Here is a 22,381-nt window from a genome sequence, read left to right as displayed (position 1 = left end):
GTTTTGTGATTCAGGTTTCAAAAGCATAGGTTTATTCTACAACTAAACAAAAAACTAAACTCGATCAAAAAATGGCCAAAGGTTTTTGTATATATTTCTTCAAAGAAGATATACAAATGGCCAATAGGCGCATGCAAAGATGCTCGACATCATGAGTCATTAGAGAAATACAGGTCAAAATCATGAGACACCACGTCATATACACCAGGATGGCTACTGTGAAAAAATTAAAACTAACAAGTGTTGGAGAAGATGTGGAAAACAGTTTGGTGATTCCTCAAAAAGTAAACATAAAATTACTATATGATCCAGCAATTTTTCTTCTAATTATAGACCCCCCCCCCAAAAATTGAAGACAGGTACTCAAATACTTGCAGGCCAGTGTTCATCGCAACATAATTCACAATGGCTAAAAGGTGTAAACATGAGTGTCCATCAGCAGATGACTGGCTGAATGGAACATGCCATATACATACAATGGCATATTATTCAGCTGTAGAAGGAATGAAGTTCTGATCCATGCTGTAACATGGATAGACCTTGAAAACACCATGTCAAGTGAAAGAACCCAAACACAAAAGGACAAATACTGTATGAGGTACCCAGACTAGGTGAATTCATAGAGACAGAAAGTAGAATAGAAATTACCCAGGGCTTGGGGGAGAAAGGAATGGGGACTTCTTGATTAATGGGAGCAGAGCTTCTGTTTGGAATGATGAAAAGGCTCTGGAAATGGATAATGGTGATAGGTGCATTGTGAATGAACTGAATACCACTGAACTGTATAAATGGCTCAAAGGGAGAGTTTTACTTTATGTACATTTCAGCACAATAAAAATGCAAAAAAGTTTATCTAATATTCAACACAGAACATTTTTAGTATTTATCCTTTTAAGAAGTCATCGTCTTCTGCCTTAGAATTAATTTGGAGAAGGCTCTGTTGTACTGTTGGCCCCAACACAGGCTGGCTGTTACCACTGCTCCTTCCTATAGAAAGTTCATAAATGATTTGGAATTATTTTGAGATGACTTCCAAATCACTTCCAATCTATAATCCCAGAGGTCATTATGTAATACACACATCCTACATTAAAACGGGAGATTCTAGATACACAAGGATATCACAAAAATTGTAAAGGTTTTAGGCACACTGGATTAACTTGCTTAGTGAGCTTCTAGGAAACACTTCAATACTTTTGGGTGTTGTATGCTTTGTTAGGTGGGATGAAAGTGATATTTAGACTAGGGCTAACCTTGCCCCACCCTGGCTGCAGACCCCTGTGTATACTATCTTGTGTACTACAGAATATTTTGCACACAACTCTCAGCCCTGTTTAAGTTGTGGGGATTGCTCCTCCCCAAACCTTACCTAGGGTAGTTTCCTCACACACAATTTGCTACTCAGTTGAATGCTGAGTATTCAGGGCATGGGGGGCATCTGTAGATCCCTGAAGTTCTCTCTTTCTCTCTCCCCTCTTCTCCCATTCTCCACCCCCACACCACCAACTCCCTCCTCTCTAGTGCTCTGCCCCTCTGAACTCAGGCCATCTTGATCTGCCTAGACTCTCAGCTCTGTCCCTTCACCTTGGGGAAACCACCAGGATCTTCCCAGGTTTCTTGTTTCTGTATCACAACCTGTAAACTCAATCCAGGAGGTAAGCTGTGTCCTCCTAAAGCCTCACCTTGTTCTTATCCTGTCTCATGGATATCACTGTCCTTCATAAGCCAATGTCCAATGTCTTAAAAGCTGATATGAAATATACTTTGTCTGCTTTTTTAATTGTTGTAGGCAGGAAGGTAAAGAAGTTCTTTTTTCATTTTTCTCAGAAGTGGAAGTCTTATCCCTTGCAATGGTTTTGAAAAGAACTAATTTACTGTAAAAAAAAAAAAAAACCCAAACACTTCCTGTCTGGAAACTTAGAATTGTTCCTATTTTGCTACTGGAACATTGATGACAGGTATGCCTAGAGTTTGAAATAAATGATGTAATAACAGAATTGGAAGCTAATATGTATTCGGTACTTACTGGTTACTGGGAAAATAACACATTTAGTAAAATTACTCCATGAATATTAGCTAACTCTGAATATTACTGATTTTACTTAATATTCTAGTACATGTATATGTAATTAAATTACATATATTTGAAACAATACTGTATTGGTATATAAGAAGGGGACATAAGGATTAGTGGTGCTGGGACTAAATCAGGAGCCAAACAAGTTCTAAATACTAGCAAATTTAAACAATGGACCTTTGATATGCAGTGGCTAAGTAATCATATATGATTTCAGTGACTATTTACATAGATTGAGTCCTTACAGTACTTTGATTGCCTTAAATTTCCAACATTTTTTAAAAGTAGGGTATTTTGGGACTACAGAATCTGATTATAAAACTGGAATTTTAGTTTTAAACCTGAGTTATAAATTACAATGAGATTTTTGTAAAATATTTTAAAAATACAGAAGCTTTGGGATCCCTGGGTGGCGCAGCGGTTTGGCGCCTGCCTTTGGCCCAGGGCGCGATCCTGGAGACCCGGGATCGAATCCCACATCAGGCTCCCGGTGCATGGAGCCTGCTTCTCCCTCTGCCTATGTCTCTGCCTCTCTCTCTCTCTCTCTCTGGGACTATCATAAATAAATAAAAATTAAAAAAAAATACAGAAGCTTAGAGAAAAACTAAAATGACCAATAATCCCATTGCCCATTGATAAGAATTCTCATGGTCACCTTTTTAAAAAAAGATTTTATGTATTTATTCACGAGGGACACAGAGAGAGAGGCAGAGGCACAGGCAGAGGGAGAAGCAGGCTCCTTGCAGGGAGCCCAATGACGGACTTGATCCCAGAACTATGGGATCATGCCCTGACACTCAACTGCTGAGCCACCCAGGCATTCCTCATAGTCACCTTTGTATCTAACTAGTATTTATATAAATACAACTTTGGGTCTTCATCTGAATGTGTGTATATGTGTACACATTTAAATTTTTCATAAAATTATGCTAATATTCTATTTGTAATGTGCTTTCCTAAACCATAAAGTTTTATGTACCGTTTTATACAGATTGTTTATGAGAAAATATAGACTTATTATTTAGGTACTTGCTTCGATTTTAAAATAGAAATCTTTTTACTATTCCACACCATAATCATTTTGGTCTATCCTCAGATAATCTCTTTCTTTTGTTTAGAGGTTGCTTATAAAAAACATCATCTAAAAAAAAGAAAGAGTACATCCAGTGGTGCACTGGAGTCCTGTGATACTGCTTTGCAAGAGCTGATAATAAGCATTTCTTCCTAATACTGCATTCAGTGATATCACAGTTGTTGCTTGAATTCAGCCAATTTACAACACAGAAGTATCTACGACACAGAAAAAGGAAAATGATACAAATTAGGGCCTTTTTATTCTGGCCCTATTTATTTATATTTACTAATATACCTCTGGGTATAGTCATGCCATGGAATACAAGACTATTAAAGGAAGATATAGATAGATGATAGATAGATAGATAGATAGATAGATAGATAGATGATAGATAAAGAAAAAGTCAAATAATAGAAAGTATATGTATTATGTTCCTATTTCTGTTAATAATAAATCTATAGGCATATTACAGAGAATTAGGTCTTTAAGAACCAGGGTTACCTCTGAGAAATGTGACTGGGAAATGATCTGATTTAAAAAAAAATATACACACTTGTATTCATTTAGACTTTATAATAAATAGGCTTTACATATATTAAAATTAATGCATATTGGGGCACCTGGGTGCCTCAGTGGTTGAGCATCTGTCTTTAGCTCAGGTTGTGATCCCGGGGTCCTGGGATCAAGTCCTGCATCGGGCTCCCCGGCTGGGAGCTGCTTCTCCCTCTGCCTGTGTCTCTGCCTTCTGTGTTTCAAATAAATAAATAAATAAATAAATAAATAAATAAATAAATAAATAAATAAAATCTTTAAAAAATAATGCATATTTATTTCAGGAAAATGAACTTATTGTGCTGATACTATCCTGGTATGAAGATAGTAACAAACACATCGTAAACCACTTATTTACACAACTGTTACACAATATTTATTTATTTAACCACACATATTTACAATATGTCAGATGTGATTTGTGCTGGGGTAGTTTTAATATATGATTACTCATCTAATCCCCCCCCCATTCTGTATGACTTGGATTTTATTGTCCTCATTTTGCAGAAGGATCAATTGAAATGCATAGAAGCTATGTTATTTGCCCATAATCAAACAGCCAATGTATTTGTGAATACTTGGTTTTAAATCCAGTTTTGTTCTGCCTCTCTGAATGGAGAGCTCCACTTGGTTGTTTTGGAACTACTAATTTGCAAGCTCCATCCTGGAATAAATGAGAAGATCTTAAGCGTATTAGAAAAAGGACAATTTCATGAATCCAGAACTCATAGGCTATTAACTACAGAAGTGGAACAGTATTCTGTGTAACACAATTCCCCACGGAAGGAAATTCTTTGAAGAGGTCACCCTGACTCCAAGTGAGATAGGCAAATCAATTCTATTACCTGACAGCACACATCTAACTATGGGGCTTTGGGCAAATGGTTTCATCTTCCTGTGCCTTACCTTTCCCATGTGTAAACCAGGGCATCTCAAATACTTCAATAAATTGATGTGAAAACAAAATAACAATGCACTTATTATTAGACTGGCAAAACATCAGAAAGCTGGATACTCTCAAGTCCTGGTTGAGTTGTTGAGACATTGCACTGTTGAGAGGAAGGAATGTGGACTGGTATAGTATAGCCATTATTGAGAATAATCCAACACTAGTCAATTAAATACATGCAAACCTTACAACCCAACAATTCTGTTTGTGGGGCTTTATCCCAGAGAAATTTTCACACAGCTCCATAGATTCTATGTAATGTCTACATTATGGTTGAAAAATATAACAGTGTGGTAAGAACCACACACATTGCTGAGGTTTATAGCTGAAATCATTCCTTGGTGACATCGGAAACTTTCCAGTTTCACATTCTAATTGTTTAATATAGCAAGATACTTCCTGCTCTTATTAAGCCTTAATGATAACATATTAATATGTTTTTGGACATTTTATAAATTGTTTTAGAGTGTGGAATATATAATTTGATGTTATCTCTCATTTTGAAAAAGTTCTTAGAAGGGTAAAGTACCTTTCAATCAAATAAACTGAAAACTCTTCCAGAGTACCCACTTAATACCAGGGCCTCTGCTAAGCTTTGCAGAAATGGTGATACATAAGGTAAAGTTCCTGACCTCAAGAAACTTGCATGACCTCAGAAAACATTTTAGAAAAAGCTAAAACATGGAGTTTTTTCACCCATCAGCATCAAAAGAGAAGCTCAGTTCAGATTTTAAGTCAATGATATGGTATCTTTTATCTGGACTGTGGCTCTCTAATTAAATCTTTCTGGCACTTTAACTCCAGGGAAACCCAGTTGATGATTCAAAGTCAGTCGCTGAATGTGATTTAAAATCAATAAGAGTGAAAGACATCCTGGGTGTGCTGTCCTTTCAAAGGAAGTGGGAGCACTTTCATGCCTTGTTTGTAGAAAATCGATTATCTCAAGCAGCTACCAGGCTGATATGGACAGAGAGAGCTTATGTCTATGGATAGGCCAATGTTCTTATTCCTGATCTGCATACATTATAAGCATTTGACACTATTGCACTTTAATGCTCTGTTGTAGGACTTGCAGAAATGCTTGCTGTTATACTGCAAGGTAACTGATTTCTATGCCTCAAGAGCTGAGGCTGACCAAAAGCAAATGTTAGAGCACCCTGTTTCCCAAAAGAGCTCCAGTATATACTTAAATTTGCATGGGATACTTTGTCATATTCCACAAAGAACTGAGAATACTTGGAGTTAAAAAAGGATTCAAGGATACTTAGGGTTAGAAAAGAAAAACATAAATAAGAAACCATGAACGGTGAGTAAATATAGCCAAATAGAACAATAATAACAAAAAAGATCAATACCAAATGGGTGTAATTCCCCTTGGAAAGGATAGAATATTCGACATGTCATTTCCTATTGCAAAAGCTGTAATTTGCTCCTCAGCACTTACAAAGTATAGTGCAAACTCTCAACTTACAGGAAGGATCCCCTCTGAACAGGCTTCAACTTATCTTTGCAGCCACATCCATAACAACCTCTATTCAAGCTCCAGAAAAGTTGACTAATGCAATGATTTCCATAAGACCCACTGTTTTCCTCTTCACCTATATCCATGCTATCCTCCATGACCCCAAACCTAATATTCATCAAAGCCTAGACTAACAGCTACCTTCCAAAGTCCTTTTCTCAATCACCCCATTAAGTATTAGTTTTTAAATTCTCTCTACTCATTTATTTTACTATTTACTGCACGTTGCCTATATAATAGTTGTTTGAATGTGTGGCTTATCAGAAACACATTCTAGAGGGGTAAAGTTCTTAAAAATCAACACTGTGATGTAAATTATCATCAGAAGTAGAGTTATCTAGGAGTATAAGGGGGAGAGAATCACTCTATTCTGCAAATTACATTTAAGAATCTGTTTTGAAAATATAATACAAAACACAGACAAACTGGAGAGTGAGTAGGAGTTGGATGTTATTAATTTAATTAAATAATATTGAAATACAGTTGACACAAGAGAGGTGGAAGCTATTTAAATCAGCGGTTTCTTTTACCAGAAGTCAAGAACTCCATGTCCTTGTATTAACACCACTCCTTTTAGAAACCAAAGGCAGAAGCCAACAGAGTGCTCATGGACTCACAAAAAGAGCACCATACTGCTGGCTCTGAGGCTTTTTTTCAGCAGAGGTCAAGAGGGAGCTTATGTGCTGAGAGCGATAACACCTCTCTGCAGGAATCCATCCATCCATCATCAGGGATCAAGGGGGAGTCCCAGAATTCTAACTGCTCCTGCCAAGACCCTTCACCCTAGTGCTTTTCCTACACGCTTGTCACCTCTTCTTCTGGCCTTGTGATGATCGTGATTCAACTTCATCCTGTCTTCTCTTCAACTAAGGGTGTCAGGAAACTAGATATCCACATGCAAGAGCATAACATTAGACTCTTATCTTATACCACACACAAAAATCAACTCGAAATTGATTAAAGATCAAAACGTAAGACATGAAACTATAAAACTCCTAGAAGAAAACACAGAAGAAAAACTTCATAATGTTTGTCTTGGCAATGATTTCTGGCACGTGCTACCAAAAGCACAGGCAACAGAAGCAAAAATCAACTGGTGAGACTATATCAAACTCAAAAGCTTCTGCACAGCAAAATAAATGACCAACAAAATGAGAAGGCACCCTGCAGAAGGGAAGAACATACTTGCAGATCATATATCTGATGATGGGCTAATAGCCAATATATATAAATAACTCATACAGCTCAATAGCAAAAAGCAAAAACAAGAAAAAAAAAAACAGTCCAATTTTAAAAGGAGCAAAGGACCTGAGTAAACATTTTCCAAAGGAGATACACAAGTGGCCAGTGGGTACATGAAAAGATGCTCAATATGACTAGTCATCTGGAAAATGCAAATCGAAACCACAATGAGCTATCACATCACACTTGTTAGAATGGCTATTATCAAGAGGACAACAGTTAACAAATGCTAGTGAGAATGTGGAGAAAAGGGAACCTTTGTGTGCTGTTGTTAAGAATGTAAATTGGTACAGCCATTAAGGGAAACAATATGGAAGTTCATCAAAAATTAAAAATAGAACTACCACATGATCCAGCAATTCCACCTCTGGGTATATATCCGAAGGAAATGAAATCTCAATCTTGAAGAGATAACTGAACTCCCATGTTTATTGCAACATTATTCACAATAATCAAGATGTGAAAATACCCTGTTTATCAACAGACAAATGGATATAGATGTTATATATGGTATATATTATATTTATTAATTATACCTGTTATATGATTTTATATAGGATATATATTTTTATGTATGCTGTACACATATCTTATTTATATGGGTGCATATAATGGAATATCATTCAGCCATCAGAAAGAAGGAAAACTTGCCATTTGCAACAACATGGGTGGACATTGAGGACATTATTCTAAGTAAAATAAGCCAGAGAAAGACAACTACTGTATGATATCACTTATATGTGGCGTCTAAAAATCCAAAACTCATAGAAACAAAGTAGAGTGGTGGTTACCAGAGGTTAGGGGTGTGGGAAATGGAGAGATGCCAGTCATAGGCTATAAACTTCAGGTATAATATTAACAAGTTCTGGAAATCCAGTGTACACCCTGGTGATTACAGTTAATAGTATTGCATTATGTACTTGAAAGCTGCTAAGAACTAGATCCTACAACATGGGTGAATTTCAAGGGCATTATGCTAAGTGAGATAAGACAGAGAAAGACAAATACTATCTGATGTCTCTTACATGTAGAATCTAAACAAATAAACCAGGCTCATAGGTACAGAGAAGAGGTTGGTGCTGCCAGAGACAGGGCATGTGGGATAAGAGAAATAGATGAAGAGGGCCAAAAAGTTATGTGTGTATGTATGTATGTATGTATGTATGAACAAATGAGTGAATGAATAAATAAATAGTTCTCACCACAAAAAAGAAATGGTAATTATGTAATATGATGTAGGTGCTAAGACTACAGCGGTAATAATTTTGCAATATATATGTGTATCTAATCAATACCATGTATGCCTTAAACTTACACAATGCTATATATCAATTATATCTCAATAAAGCCGGAAAAAATTTAAAAACTGACCAAAAGTTGTATAAAAAGATGTTCAACACAATATGAGGGAATAAATAAAAAACACAATGAAGCATCACCTCACATCTGCAAGGATGACCATCTTAGTTAGATAAGTAGATAGAGATCTATATAGTCATATAAATATATTAATACATATCTTAAACAGAAAATAAAAAGTGTTGGCAAGAATGTGGAAAAACTGGAACCCTTGTGTATGGTTGGTGGGAGTAAACGTTGTTGCAGCCACTATGGGAAACAGGAAAACAATATGGACATTCCCAAATTAAAAATAGAAGTACCCTATGATTCAGCAATCCCATATCTGGGTATTCATCCAAAATAATTGAAATCAGGATATCAAAAAGACATTTGCATTCCCATGTTCCTTGTAGCATTTTTCACGATAGAACAGAGATGGAAAAGATCTAAATGTCTATTGGTGGATGAATGGATAAAGAAAGTGTGATATATGCATACACTGGAATATTATTCAGCTTTTAAAAAGAAGGAAATCCTGTCATATGCTACAATATGGATGATACTCGAGGACATCATACTAAGTGAAATAAGCCAGTCACAGAAGGACAAATACCTCATGTAGCATGAGGTAATTAAAGTAGTAAAACTAATAGAAACAAAGTAAGAATGGTGGTTGCCAAGGATTGGGAGTAGTGTGAAATGGGAAGTTGATGTTCAAGAAGTATAGAGTTTCATGCAAGATGAAAACATTCTAGAAGTCTGCTGTACAACAATGAGCATATAGTAAACAAGACAGTATACACAGTATAGAATTTTAATCCTTCAAAACTTGTTGAGGTTAGATTTTATGTTTGTATTTTTACAATAAAAAAATAGAATTCATTTTGTTTTTTATGCATGTTGATCCAGTTACCACAACAAACCAAGAGTCCTGAGTCATTTATCCTTTCTCCCCTGGACTCTAAAAGCCTTAGTGCATCTTTTCTATTTCTCCTACCTCTCAACTCCTGAAACCCATTCACTGGATACTCTGGAAATGATCACTACCAACATCTACTCAACAATCCAGCAAAATATCTCATCTTTTCACAGCATGGACCCCATAATCCCTCATTTACAGACCACTGACTCCCTGTTGCTCTTTCTAACTCTACTCCTGCCCTAATTGTGGGCAATATCAATATAAACACAGATGGTCCTACCAGTCCTCTGTCTTCTCAGTTCCTTTTCCCCTCCTCCAGTGAACTTGCTTTTCACTTCCTTATAGTCTGTCACTCCCATGGCCACATCCTAGACTTTATCATTTCCAATAACCACAACTCCTCTATCTTCCCATTCCTTATAACTTTCCAACCTTTGAAGTTTCCAACCTGCTCTTCTTAGTACCACATCTAAAACATTCTATGACCCCCCTGGCAGCATCTCTAATACATTGGACCTCCACCCTTTTGATCTCTCTCACCTCTTATATCCTCAGATTCTTCTTTATTCAGATTATATTATATAATAAATTATCAGAATCATTAATTGCTTGCATGCCTCTTTCTAGCTGCACTGTTGTACTTATTTGGGTTAATCATAAACACAATAGGTTAATATTTCAAACATTTGGCCAAGAACTCATTAGTACATGAACTAAAGCATCATGGATGTATTAGAGCAGGCACACTTGAGTTATGGGAATGGAATTGACAAAACCTGTTGACAGTGGGTGATTAGAGAGGGCAAGAAACTGAGGATGGATTCTATATTGCTCTTGGGAGATGGAGTATAGTCAGTGGAGATGTTAACCAGCTTAGGCTAATACAAGGAGGGACATGGGTATAGGAGAAGATAATTAATTTGCTTCCAGTCCTACCAGAGTTTTAGTTGCCACTGTGTCACCCAAGTGGGGATATCCAGTTAGTAGTTGAAAAATATGGTCTCAGAGTTCAGAAAAAAACTCAAAATAGGAATTATTGAAGTAAGATAAGAAGTTAAGTCCACATGAGTGAAAGAAATCATTCAAGGAAACCATCCAAAACAAAACAGAACGTAAGAAGAAATTGCATCAAGAACAAAATAAAATCTGCTTTGGGAATGTTTGGTTCATTTTTCTTTTTACTTTTTTTTGGTGCCCATAACAGTGTGTAATCAACATACTATTATCTAACTCTCCCTCCAAAAGAAGGAAATTATAGAAAAATAGAGATACATTTAAGTCTATAATAATAAGTTATAGAATTCTTCTAAAATACTCATATTTTGCATAGTTCCAAAGGGATATATTAGGAAAAAATGTTTTCTGATGAGAACATGACCTGTTATGATGAGAAAATGAAATAGCTTTATTTTATTCTCATATATTTTGGCCCTAAGGGCTTTTTCCTATGAATTAGGATCCATTATGAACATTCAACTATTTATGCTAGGATCTTTGTAAACAAATCCCCTTCCCAAATACTGGGTCAAAATGCCTGAACTATTTTGATTTTCATATAAACTTCAGCATCAGAAGAGGTTATATGTATCCTAAGTACTGGAAGTATAGGAGATGTTATCAGAAATCAGCAAATGCTCATTAAATCCTAAAGGATTAAACACACAGGCTGAGGCTCAGTAGCTGTGCTTGGTCATTTTCCCGTTTGCTTTCAGAAACATTCTTCACTCAAATATAGCATCATCATTCCTGTAACAAGAACAATGCCATTTCCTGAAGTTATCCTGAAAGTCAAAGGCAAAATTGGGTTATAAACTTGGCCCAGCTTTTTATTAGCCATGTGATGTTCACAAGTCATTTGACCTCTCTAGGACTCAGTTTCTGTATAGAAAATATTTTTAAATACCTAATATATGTATCAAGAGGATAATTATAAATGATATGAAAGACTGTTGAGTAATATGTGAGGTATTGACTCTCCAATGTGAGTAGTTCCATGGAAACAGGAATTGTTCTTTATTTTGCTTGCTGATGTGAGTGCCCAATAGAATATATGGCACAAAGGAGACATTCAGTAAATATTTATTGGATGACTTGATTAATTTGACTTTATCTGACTTTAAAATCCTTCAAATTGCATGCTAAAAAGCAAAAAAAATAAGACCGAAAAACATTCGCATCAATAAAAATGGGCAAAAATCACAATAAAGTTAGTTGCGTGAATGGGAAACATCAAATCAGAACAAGCAGAAAATCTTGAAACACAAATGAGGAGAAACTCTCCATGCCATAAATTTTAGTCATCTCGATTTTAAAATGAGCATATGATAAGAAACAAAAATAAAAACAAAATAATCTCTTACCAGGAGGTCATATTTTTTAACAGTTCTTTTTAACGGGTTCTTAGGTATATTTTCCAAATTCGTACGTTCTTCAATTGCTTTCATAAGCTAAGAAACTGGTTTTACCATTTTCAAGTACTTCTTATCTTTCTACTATACCACCTGTGGTTGCTGTGCAGCAGATGGTTTTTAATTTGGGAGGCTTAGGTACTGGGGAAGTTTTTCCTTAGTGAATGTTGCAAAAAGGCCCATTTTAAAAGTATCTGTGTATCAGATTGAAGATAATATTTTATAGAGATCTTTTACTTTTCATAAACTTGTTTTCCCCTTGCTTTGGTTAAGTGTTACCTGCCTGGGGGCACCTGGGTGGCTCAGTCAGTGAAGCATCTGTCTGCCTTCGGCTCAGGTCATGATCCTGGGGTCTGGGATCGAGTCTGACATCGGGCTTCTGCTCAGCGGGGAGTTTGCTTCTCCCTCTCCCTCTCCCTCTGCTTGCTGCTCCACCTAGTTGTGCGTGCTCTCCCTCTCTCCCTCTCTCTGTCAAGTGAGTAGATAAAATCTTTTAAAAAAATGTTAACTGCCTATCCTTTTTAACAAGTTTATCTGTTTTAGTGGTTCAGATAGGTTTCCCCGAGTTCATTTTAATTTTTCCTCTTCCATTGAAGTATATTACACTTTCTCGGTGTTACTTTTTTAAAAAATAGACAACATCTAGCTGGGTTTTTTATTTAACCCACTATGTCAGTATCTGTCTTTTAATTGGTATATTTAGATCATTTACATTTAAAGTGATCATTGTTATAGTAAATACCTTCCATGTTTGTAGTCATTTTCATTAGTTCAACTTGTTTTTGTTGCTTTTTCCCCCCTTCCCATCTTGTTATGCCTTCTCTGGTTTTACCTGAACATTTTATATGATTCCATTTTCTCTCCTTTCTATATAAATTATACTTTTTAAAAAAATTGTTTTTTTTTTCCCAAGAGTTTACAATATAAGTCTACAGCTGATCCAAGTCAACTTTCAAATACCATTATATCCACATCATGGATAGTGATAAATAGAATGTTCTCAATTCCTCCCTCCTGTCCCTTATAACAATGCTGCCTTTCATTTCACTTATCCATATGCTTGTAATTACCATTTAATATGTTGTTGGATTCCTTGGACAGTTATAGAGTAGATCAACTAAGAATAAGTAGAATAAAAAATTTTATTTTACCTTCATATATTCTTAGGCTGCCTTAAAATACTTCTAGAAAATTATATTTTCTCTGAGTAGACATCTGGTATGGTTATAACAAAGCTCTGGATCTAATTGTTTCTCTTGATTGAATACTCTTTCTAGTGTTGACTTCATCCTCAGGTCAGCTTTCTTCATACTCATAAGTTAGTTGTGACTTGTAGCTTGGGCTATATAATTTTTTGTTCATTGCAAGGAGAGGAGATGTTCTACTTCCCATAACATAAAACGTGTCTAAAGTTTATTTCTGATTACTCTTAAACTCCATCACTCTGGCCAGGGGGTATTGCCATCACCTGATCCAGTTAAGCTTGGCCTAGTGCCTATCCCTGTGGAATGTGGGGTATAATTATTCAATTGTCTTAGTGTAGTATTCCACCAATATGAGTGCTACTACTGGCCACCTCTGAACTAATCACCAATTGGCCAAGGCCTGAATTAGGCACCAGTGCCTGAATTAATCACCAAGGCCAGAAGGTGGAATTATCCTTTCCAGTGTAGACCAATCAGAGTCTACTCCTGGAGAAGGGGATTAATCCATTCCCAATGATGTGAATCCTAGACAGTTGGGAATGGGTAAAATAAATGTTACAGAAGCAACTTACAACATTCACTACCTAGACAAAATGCCAAGAGCATTTTACGAGTAAAAAGTTATAAATCAGGAAAAGACAAACACAGAATGAGAAACAGCAACAGACATAATCAAGAAATTCACCAGAGAAGAAATACCAGTGATCAACATCAATAAAATATAGAAAGATATTTTTATCTCACTAGTAATCAAATATACATATATATATTAAGGTGCGATTACTTTGTCACATCATATTTGCAAACATGAATACTACTGTTCCTATATAGGGTTGGCAAGCACATGAGGAAAATGGCATTCTCATCTATTTTCAGACTATGAATTGGCAATAAAAACTCTTCTGAAGGGCAGCTGCCAATTGATATAAAAAGCCTTAAGAGGAACGTACATTTTGACTTAGCATTTTAACTTTTAAATCTAAAAGTTAATTTTAGCATCTAAAGACATTACCAAAGAGTTTGCAAGCATTTATGCACATATTCTCCACAGTATCATTGTTTATAATAACAAAGATTGTAAAGACACCTAAAAATCCACAATTAAGCACATTATTAAGTTTTTTTTTTTTTATGTTCTACATGCTGCTAGATGTAAGGGACACTACAATGAACAAGACACACATGGTCCCTATCTTCATGAAACTTGATTCCAGTATGGGATTATGCAAGAATCTGAACACTGTAGCGATCATTGGAAAAGATAACAGGGACGCCTGAGTGGCTCAGTGGTTGAGCGTGTGCCTTTGGCTCAGGGTGTGATCCCGGGGTCCTGGGATTGAGTTCCGCATTGGGCTCCCTGCTCAGCGGAGAGCCTGCTTCTCTCTCTGCCTATGTCTCTGCCTCTCTCTCTCTCTCATAAATAAATAAATAAAATCTTAAAAAAAAAGAAAAGACAGATATATGTTGACTTGGAAATATTTTCCCAAAATACTGTGTTGAAAAGAAAACCACAATATAGCATGTAGAGTTCAGTTCAATTTCTGCTCCAAAAAGTATATTCATTTGTGAATAAATGCCCATTTGATTGTATATATTGTATACATTATAATCATTTAAGGCAGAACAATAAGCACCAAAATATTAACACTACATATTTCTGTGAGAGGGCATGATTGGTGCTTTCTAATTTCATTATTTATAGCTTTTCTTGCATTTCCAGATTATTTTGCACTGAGTATATATTATTTTTTATTTTTTTTGAGTATATATTTTTAACTAGAAAACATTAATAAAGCTATTTCAAAGCAGAGTTATACAGCTATTAAATTAACATGTATCCAAGTGTCTCTTCAAGTTCTTACCCCTTTATGTCTGCCTGGCTATCTTTCCTCCCAATGCCCCCATCCTACCTTCCATTGTAGTCGTAGTCCACACATATACTCCCGAAGAACCAGTTTTCTTGGGTTTCAGAGCCTTTGCGAATTCTCCCCCCTTGCTTTGTCTGGAAAACACTTTCCCACCTTTTCACTTGTTTACCTACTTCTGGCGGTTGAGAATTCACCTCAGGTGTCTTTACTTAAAAGCACCCCTCCCCTACCTCCTTGCCTTCAGACTATGACAAATGCCTCTCCTCTGTACTACCACAGCGCATTACAGTTTGTGTACTGTGAACCAATTCATCATGTAAATGGAAAAATAAATTTAATATTGCTTTCCCCCTTTTTCTGCCTGCTGTCTCTGTCCAGCAGCTCATCTCGTTCTACTCTCCTCCTCACTCATCTGGTTCCATTTGCACCAGCCTCATTGCTTTTTCAGAAGGGCACAGACAATACCAATTTAGGGCTTTTGTCTTTGTTTCTTCTGCCTAGAATTTATTCCCCAAGATACAAGCAAAGTCATTCCTTCACTTTTTTAAGTCTTTGCTTAAATGCTCTGGATTAATAAAGCCTCTCCCTTACTGCCCCCTGGGGGCATGGAATTCCCTATTTCGCATCACCTGGAACTTTCTCTCTATACAGTATCATTGGACTATTTGGTTGGCTGTTTCCCTTCCATGTTCCTTGACCAGAACAGAAGCCCCATGAGGGCAGGGGTCTATGTCTTTTGGTTTCTGATGTGTCCCTTGCACCCACAACAGTGCCTGACACACAGTAGGGGTTCAATTAATATCTGTTAAATAGGAATAAACATTAAGCCACAGAATTCCTGTTCATTTTTCCTGTCAAGTACAAACAAATCCTGATTTATGTTAGGAGCTTTATTCGAAACCACCACTGCAATAGAAAGATTGCTCTGACCACAAGGTCTGCAAGCATCTCAAAACTGAACAGAAAAAGGTGTTTATTTTATAGGAAAGGGTAGGCAGGGATAGCAGGAACTTTGTGTGTGGGGACAAATGGGGGAAGTGAGCTGATAGTGTGATGGGAACAGGAAAGATTTCTCTCTCTAGTTGATTCTCAGAATGAGCTGTTGAATGGGGGATTTCTGCATCTTGGTTCTTGCTTAAGCCGGGGGGTGAGCCAAAGTTCAGAGGCGCATGAGGAGGAAAACCTGACTAAAGTTTGGTTAAGCCAACTCAGAGTGTATGTTATAGATTACTGTGAGCACTTAGGCCCTGTTGTTGTTTAAGGTAGGCAAAGACTGGGGGTTCCCAGGTGGCTCAGTCGGTTAGGAGACTGACTCTTGATTTTGGTTCAGGCCATGATCCAGGGTTGTAAGATCAAGCTCCGCATCTGCTTGAGATTACGTATGCCTGCTTGAGATTCTCCCCGTCTCTCCCTCCCCCTGCTCAAGTCCCCCCCACACCCCCCAAATAAAATAGTGGTGCCTGGGTGGCTCAGTTGGTTATGTGACTGACTGTTGATTTTGGTTCAGGTCATGATCTCAGGGTCCTGGGATGGAGCCCTGAGTTGGGCTCGCTGCTCAGCAGGGAGCCTGTTTCTTCCTCTGCCTCTTACCCAGCTCATGCTTTCTCTCAAACAAATAAGTAAAATAGCTTAAAAAATAAAGTATCATGTTATCTGTGAAGAATGAGAGCTTAATGTGGGTGGGGGATGGGGCAATTGGGTGATGGGCTTTAAAGAAGGCACATGATGTAATAAGCACTGTGTGTTGCATGCAACTGATGAATTTTTGAACTCTGATTCTGAGACTAATGATGTAATATATGTTGGATAATTGAACAATAGATAGATAGATAGATAGATAGATAGATAGATAGATAGATAGATAAATAGGCAAAGACTGTCCTTACATACTACCATGGATAAAATTAGAATTGCTGTGAGGTCCAAGTTGGTCATAATACTTCTCAGGGGTGTGCTGGACCTCACATTCTTGTTGGCTTTGAAGTATTAGCTATATTATATGTTGAGCATTTTGTCAACTGACAGCTATTGGAAGGTCTTAGAGACAAGGCACTGCTGAGGGCTATGCCTGGGAATATAATGAAAAGAATGAGTAATCAAGGTTGAATATGGGAGTAAAACCAAAATCTGAGGTTGGAAAGAAGACTGTTGAGAGGCTTCTAGGACACTGGACCCAAAGTGTCTTTAGATGGTAAAGTGAGAATAGCAGTGGTGATCTAATAGGTTTTCTGGTTTGTGTTTTGAATATTTTTGGTGATAGCACAGACATCAGAGATGTTTCGAAGAACATATGCATAGCAGCCACTTCTGACCACTGACCACTGTGAAAGTGCCCCTTTGGGAAGCCAGAATCATGTCCAGGGCCAGATGACTTTAGAAGGCCACTTGTTGAAATTGATGTAGTTCTGTGGTGATCATATTCATGGTTTCAGTAAGATTGTCCACAGTCTTGGTTATTTCCCAGAACAAAGCATGAAAATTATGGGAGTTTGTAAAGAAATTCAAACTTTTAAAAAATATTTTATTTATTTGAGAGAGAGTACATGAGCTGGGGGCAGGGGCAGAGAGAGAGGGAGAAGCAGGCTCTCCACTGAGCAGGAAGCCAGGCAGGCACTGGTCTCTATCCCAGGACCCTGAGATATAACCTGAGCTGAAGGCAGATGCTTAACCAACTGAGCCACCTATGTACCCCAAGGAATTCAAACTTTTAAAAGTGAGAAGACTTTGGTTTCTTAAATAAACACAGATATGATTAAATCAATACAAAAAGCATATGAAATTATTCTGATAAGATAGAGTATTTTTGCCTTTTAGGCAAATTACTTAGAAGTCAAAAAATTTTGTGATTTCTTATTATGAGCAGATCTATAATCCAAGAAACTTTTGTTATTTAACAGGGAGTAAAACTTAATTCTAGTTTTGCATTAGTATATTTGATAGTTTCCCTTTTAAAAACTTAAAAATAAGCCTATTAACCTTTTGCCAGCTTTGACCACAGCAAATAAAATCTCGCTTTATCACTGTTTATATCCACTTAAATTTTATCCTACATTTTCTTCTTTTTAATTCTGGAACAACTAGTCATTTTACTTTAGGACGTAACTATGTTTTCCCTTAATAAAACCATATCTTTTTTACTTTGCATACAAAGTTGTTCCTGTATGCCATTATTGCTACTAGTAGAATTTCACTCACATATATTGATTACAACATTCAAGCACAGTGACTTTTATTTTAGAGAAAACTGGGAGGTGGATAATTGTAAACCGTCTGTCATACACCAGTATTTTGTAGCAGATCACCAGAGATTATATATCTTACAATTTTTATAGCTATAACTATTTCTTATAGTACAACTTTTCAGTGAGGCAAAATGAATACATGCATTAATAGACCCAAACACATATCACTTTAAAAGTATGATTAGTTATTAATATTTCAATATTTATCCTAAGAATGATCTAGTCATTTAATAAATATTCATCAATTAATTTAGCTTAAGTCTAAGGTTTTAATTTACCAGAAGATTTTGAAAACTGTTTTCAAGTTGACATATTACAAAACATAATCAGCGTTAAACTAAAGATTGTCGGGATAATGATTTAACTTGGTTAAACACAAATTTCCATTTTTTATAATCTTAAATATTTAATAGATGTAATAGTCTTTTCAATCAGTAAACCTGTATAAGTTGAGGAAGAATATTCCGAATAAAATATTTTATCTAAACTTGATAACTCAGAAGACATACTTGATTTTATTAAACCAATAATATTAAACTAGTCATGTTGGTCAAGATTTATTTGTATGAACTTGAGTTTTAAAAATATGTGGGTTAGGGGTGCCTGGCTGGCTCAGTCAGTTAATCATCCAACTCTTGATTTCAGCTCAGGTCATGATCTCAGGGTGGTGAGATGGAGCCCTGCGGGGAGCTCAGGACTCAGTACTAGTGGTGGAGTCTGTTTAGGATTCTGTATCTCTCTCTGTCCCTTCCTCACGCCCCTACCCTAAGTGCCCATGTGTGCTCTCTCTCTCCTAGAGCACCTGGTATTCTATGGAAGTGTTGAATCACTATATTGTACACCTAAAACTAATATTACTGTATGTTAACTAACTGGAATGTAAACAAAAAACTTAAAAAATATATTTGGATTAGTTTCTGTAAGACTAGTTTTAAAAATCCTAGATATTGGGCAGCCCGGGTGGCTCAGCGGTTTAGCGCCACCTTCAGCCCAGGGAGTGACCCTGGAGACCCAGAATTGAGTCCCACGTCAGGCTACCTGCATGAAGCCTGCTTCTCTCTCTCTCCCTCGTGTCTCTCATGAATAAATAAATAAAATCTTTAAAAAATCTTAGATGTTAAAATTCCTCAACTTTTGAGATTTTTAGGACTATTTATTTTAAAGACTTTATTTATTCATGAGAGACACAGAGAGAGAGGCAGAGGGAGAAGCAGGCTCCAGGCAGGGAGCCTGATATGGGGCTTGATCCCAGGTCTCCAGGATCACTCATTGGCTGAAGGCGGTGCTAAACCGCTGAGCCACCCGGGCTGCCTGAGGTTTTTAAGGGCTATTTAATTTAGAGAAGTGCTTATTTATCTCTAAGCCAATTAAAATAGAATTATTCAAGGCATTTTATTTTATTTTAAAGATTTTATATATTTATTTATGAGAAACACAGAGAGGCAAAGACACAGGCAGAGGGAGAAGCAGGCTCCCCATGGAGAACCCAATGCGGGACTTGATCCCAGGACCCCAGGATCATGCCCTGAGCCGAAGACAGACATTCAATTGCTGAGCCACCCAGGCATCCCATTTAAGGCATTTTATAATCCAATTATGTTAATACTATTTGCGGGTAGGAAAAAAAGCATACATACATATATACATATACAGCCAGACACAAACGCAGCCAGACACAAAAAAGTCAGGACTGTATTTCTGGTAGATGGGGCAAGTGGAGGTTATTACTCAAAATGAGAGCTCAAGTGTTTCCAACAATATTAGTTGGAGGAGACCCTTCAAATTTTCTTTGCCCTGATGTGTAATCTTATGGAGGCTGTGGATTAAATCTTGGGCAAGGGACTGAAGAGATACCAAGTGACCGTAGTGGTGTCTAAAGTTCATCTGAGTTGATAAAACATCCAGCCTGTTTCAGATGAACTTTTTCAGCATTAGGTGTTTGCTCTTGGGGTCCCTGAGCCCCTCAAGAGCTCCGAGAGGGAGAGAGGGTTCTAGAGGCTTATGTGACTATAAGATGTTGAAGAGCCCAATGGGGATGGAAAAAAATTGGGTAGAAGTGAATAGACGGATAGAGGAGGTAGGAGTATTAAAGGGAGACAGACAGATCAAAGGATTCAAGGGAGCTGAAGGGAAGATTGAAGGTCATGAAAAGGAGGAAGGAAGATGGGGGGGCAGGTGATAGGAAGGGATAGGTAATTGATGAGCCAGTATAGGGAGATCCTGTGTTTCCCAAAGAAGCCATTGAAATTCTAAATTGTCTATAGTAAAAATTAGCCATTTTTGAAGATATTGAACTGAATTAATGCCATAATGGTGGAGCATATAGTCAGCAGGGAAAGTAGAGTGACAGTTACCCATGGCATTAGTCATTTAAATCAGAGATAAGACCTTAAAGCAGGAAAGACTCCTGCTTGATCATTCCCAAAGGGTCAACGAAATTCTCTCCCCCAGTTCCCAAGGGAAAATGAGGGCATCCTCACACAGAAGAGTAGGGAAGGCTTCTTCTCAAGAGTCAGGGAATGAGACTCCATTCAAAATGCCAAAGGAAACATTCTTTGCCCAAACAATCAAAGTAACTCCTTACTGTGCATAGACATGATGCCCAGAGCACTGGTTTGAGAACCGAATTTACCAAAGGATTCCGAATTCATGAACAAGAGAGGAGTTCAAAGAATTTGCAAGGTGCCACTAGATACCTGGGCAGGTAAATATGACAGGGCTCTGTAAGAGAGGTCCAATCTTGTGTTGAGTTATAGCACTACAAAACTCAAATAATAAAGGCAGAGTTAGGTAAAGAAATAATTTATTTGAAGAGACTATTGCAATAGGGAAAACGCTCTAACCACAATATCCAAAGGCATCTTAAACTTGAACGGAAAAAAGCCTTTTTTTTTTTTTAATAGGGAAGGGTAAGGAGGGGTAGCAGGAGCTTTGCAAGGAATGGGAAGCTGTGGGATCAGTGGCCAGTATGATTTGGCGGGGATGGGAGTGGAGGGTTAACAGGAAATATTTCTCTTGAGGGCAGCCAGCAATGAGCTGCATCTCAGTGCCTGGTTAAGCTTGAAAGTGAGACAAAATTTAGGGATCTTTGGAGAAGGGAAGTTATCAAAACAATGGGTTACTTACGAGTAATTGTATGAGTTCTTGGTTGTTACCATTCTGAAAACTCCCTGAATTCCCACTTTGCCTCTCTCTTCAAGTTGGTATTGCTCAGTGTTCTCAAGAATGATTTAAAACATCATACTTTAGGGCAGCCCGGGTAGCTCAGGGGTTTAGCGCGGTGGCTCAGCGGTTTAGCGCCACCTTCAGCCCAGGCCGTGATCCTGGAGATCCAGGATCAAGTCCCATGTCGGGCTCCCTGCATGGAGCCTGTTTCTCCCTCTGCCTCTCTCCCCCTCTCTTTCTCATGAATAAATAAATAAAATATTTAAAAATAAAATATCATACTTTAGGGTCTTGGCTTCAGCTCAGGTGGTGATCTCAAGGGTTGTGAGATCGAGCCCCGCCTTGGGCTCCTTGCTCAGAATGGAGTCTGGTTGAATTTCTCTCTCCCTCTCTCTCTGCCCCTTCCCTCCGCTGCTTTCTCTGTCTCTCTAAAATAAAATTTAAAAACCTTAAGAAATATATCATACTTTAGAAAGTCAAAGCCTCAGAATAGCCAAGTTTCCAGTGTAACCATGTCCTCAGCTTCTCAGACTTCTGTGTTCCCTGGTCAAACTAAATGAGCTCGTAGCTTTTTCATATGTGTCAGATATGTTTATCCAGATCCATTTCTGCCACTTTCTTAGCATTATTGGTAGCTTTAATTAAGTACATATTTCATATTTAATTAAGTACATATTTCATAAATAAGTACATATTTCATAAGTACATGAGTTGAGATCATCTCAACTCCCTATGCAGACCTTGCTACTGAGATTTCAGGTGAAATTATAACCACTTTCCAGCAAGAAGATGAAATCATGGTGTCCCAAACTT

At 37.3% G+C, this 22,381-nt stretch overlaps 1 long non-coding RNA gene across 1 annotated transcript in view; it reads right to left on the bottom strand.

Annotated features, from left to right (window-relative positions):
* LOC111094678 overlaps positions 1–22,381 on the bottom strand; it is a 52,131-nt gene that overhangs the window by 29,351 nt on the left and 399 nt on the right. The gene's annotated exons all lie outside the window — the stretch shown is intronic.

Source organism: Canis lupus, chromosome X (genome assembly GCF_011100685.1).
Source record: "Canis lupus familiaris isolate Mischka breed German Shepherd chromosome X, alternate assembly UU_Cfam_GSD_1.0, whole genome shotgun sequence".
Classification (NCBI taxonomy): Eukaryota; Metazoa; Chordata; class Mammalia; order Carnivora; family Canidae; genus Canis; species Canis lupus.
The sequence above is the reverse complement of the archived record's forward strand: the minus strand, read 5'-3'. Positions and strand labels throughout refer to the sequence as shown.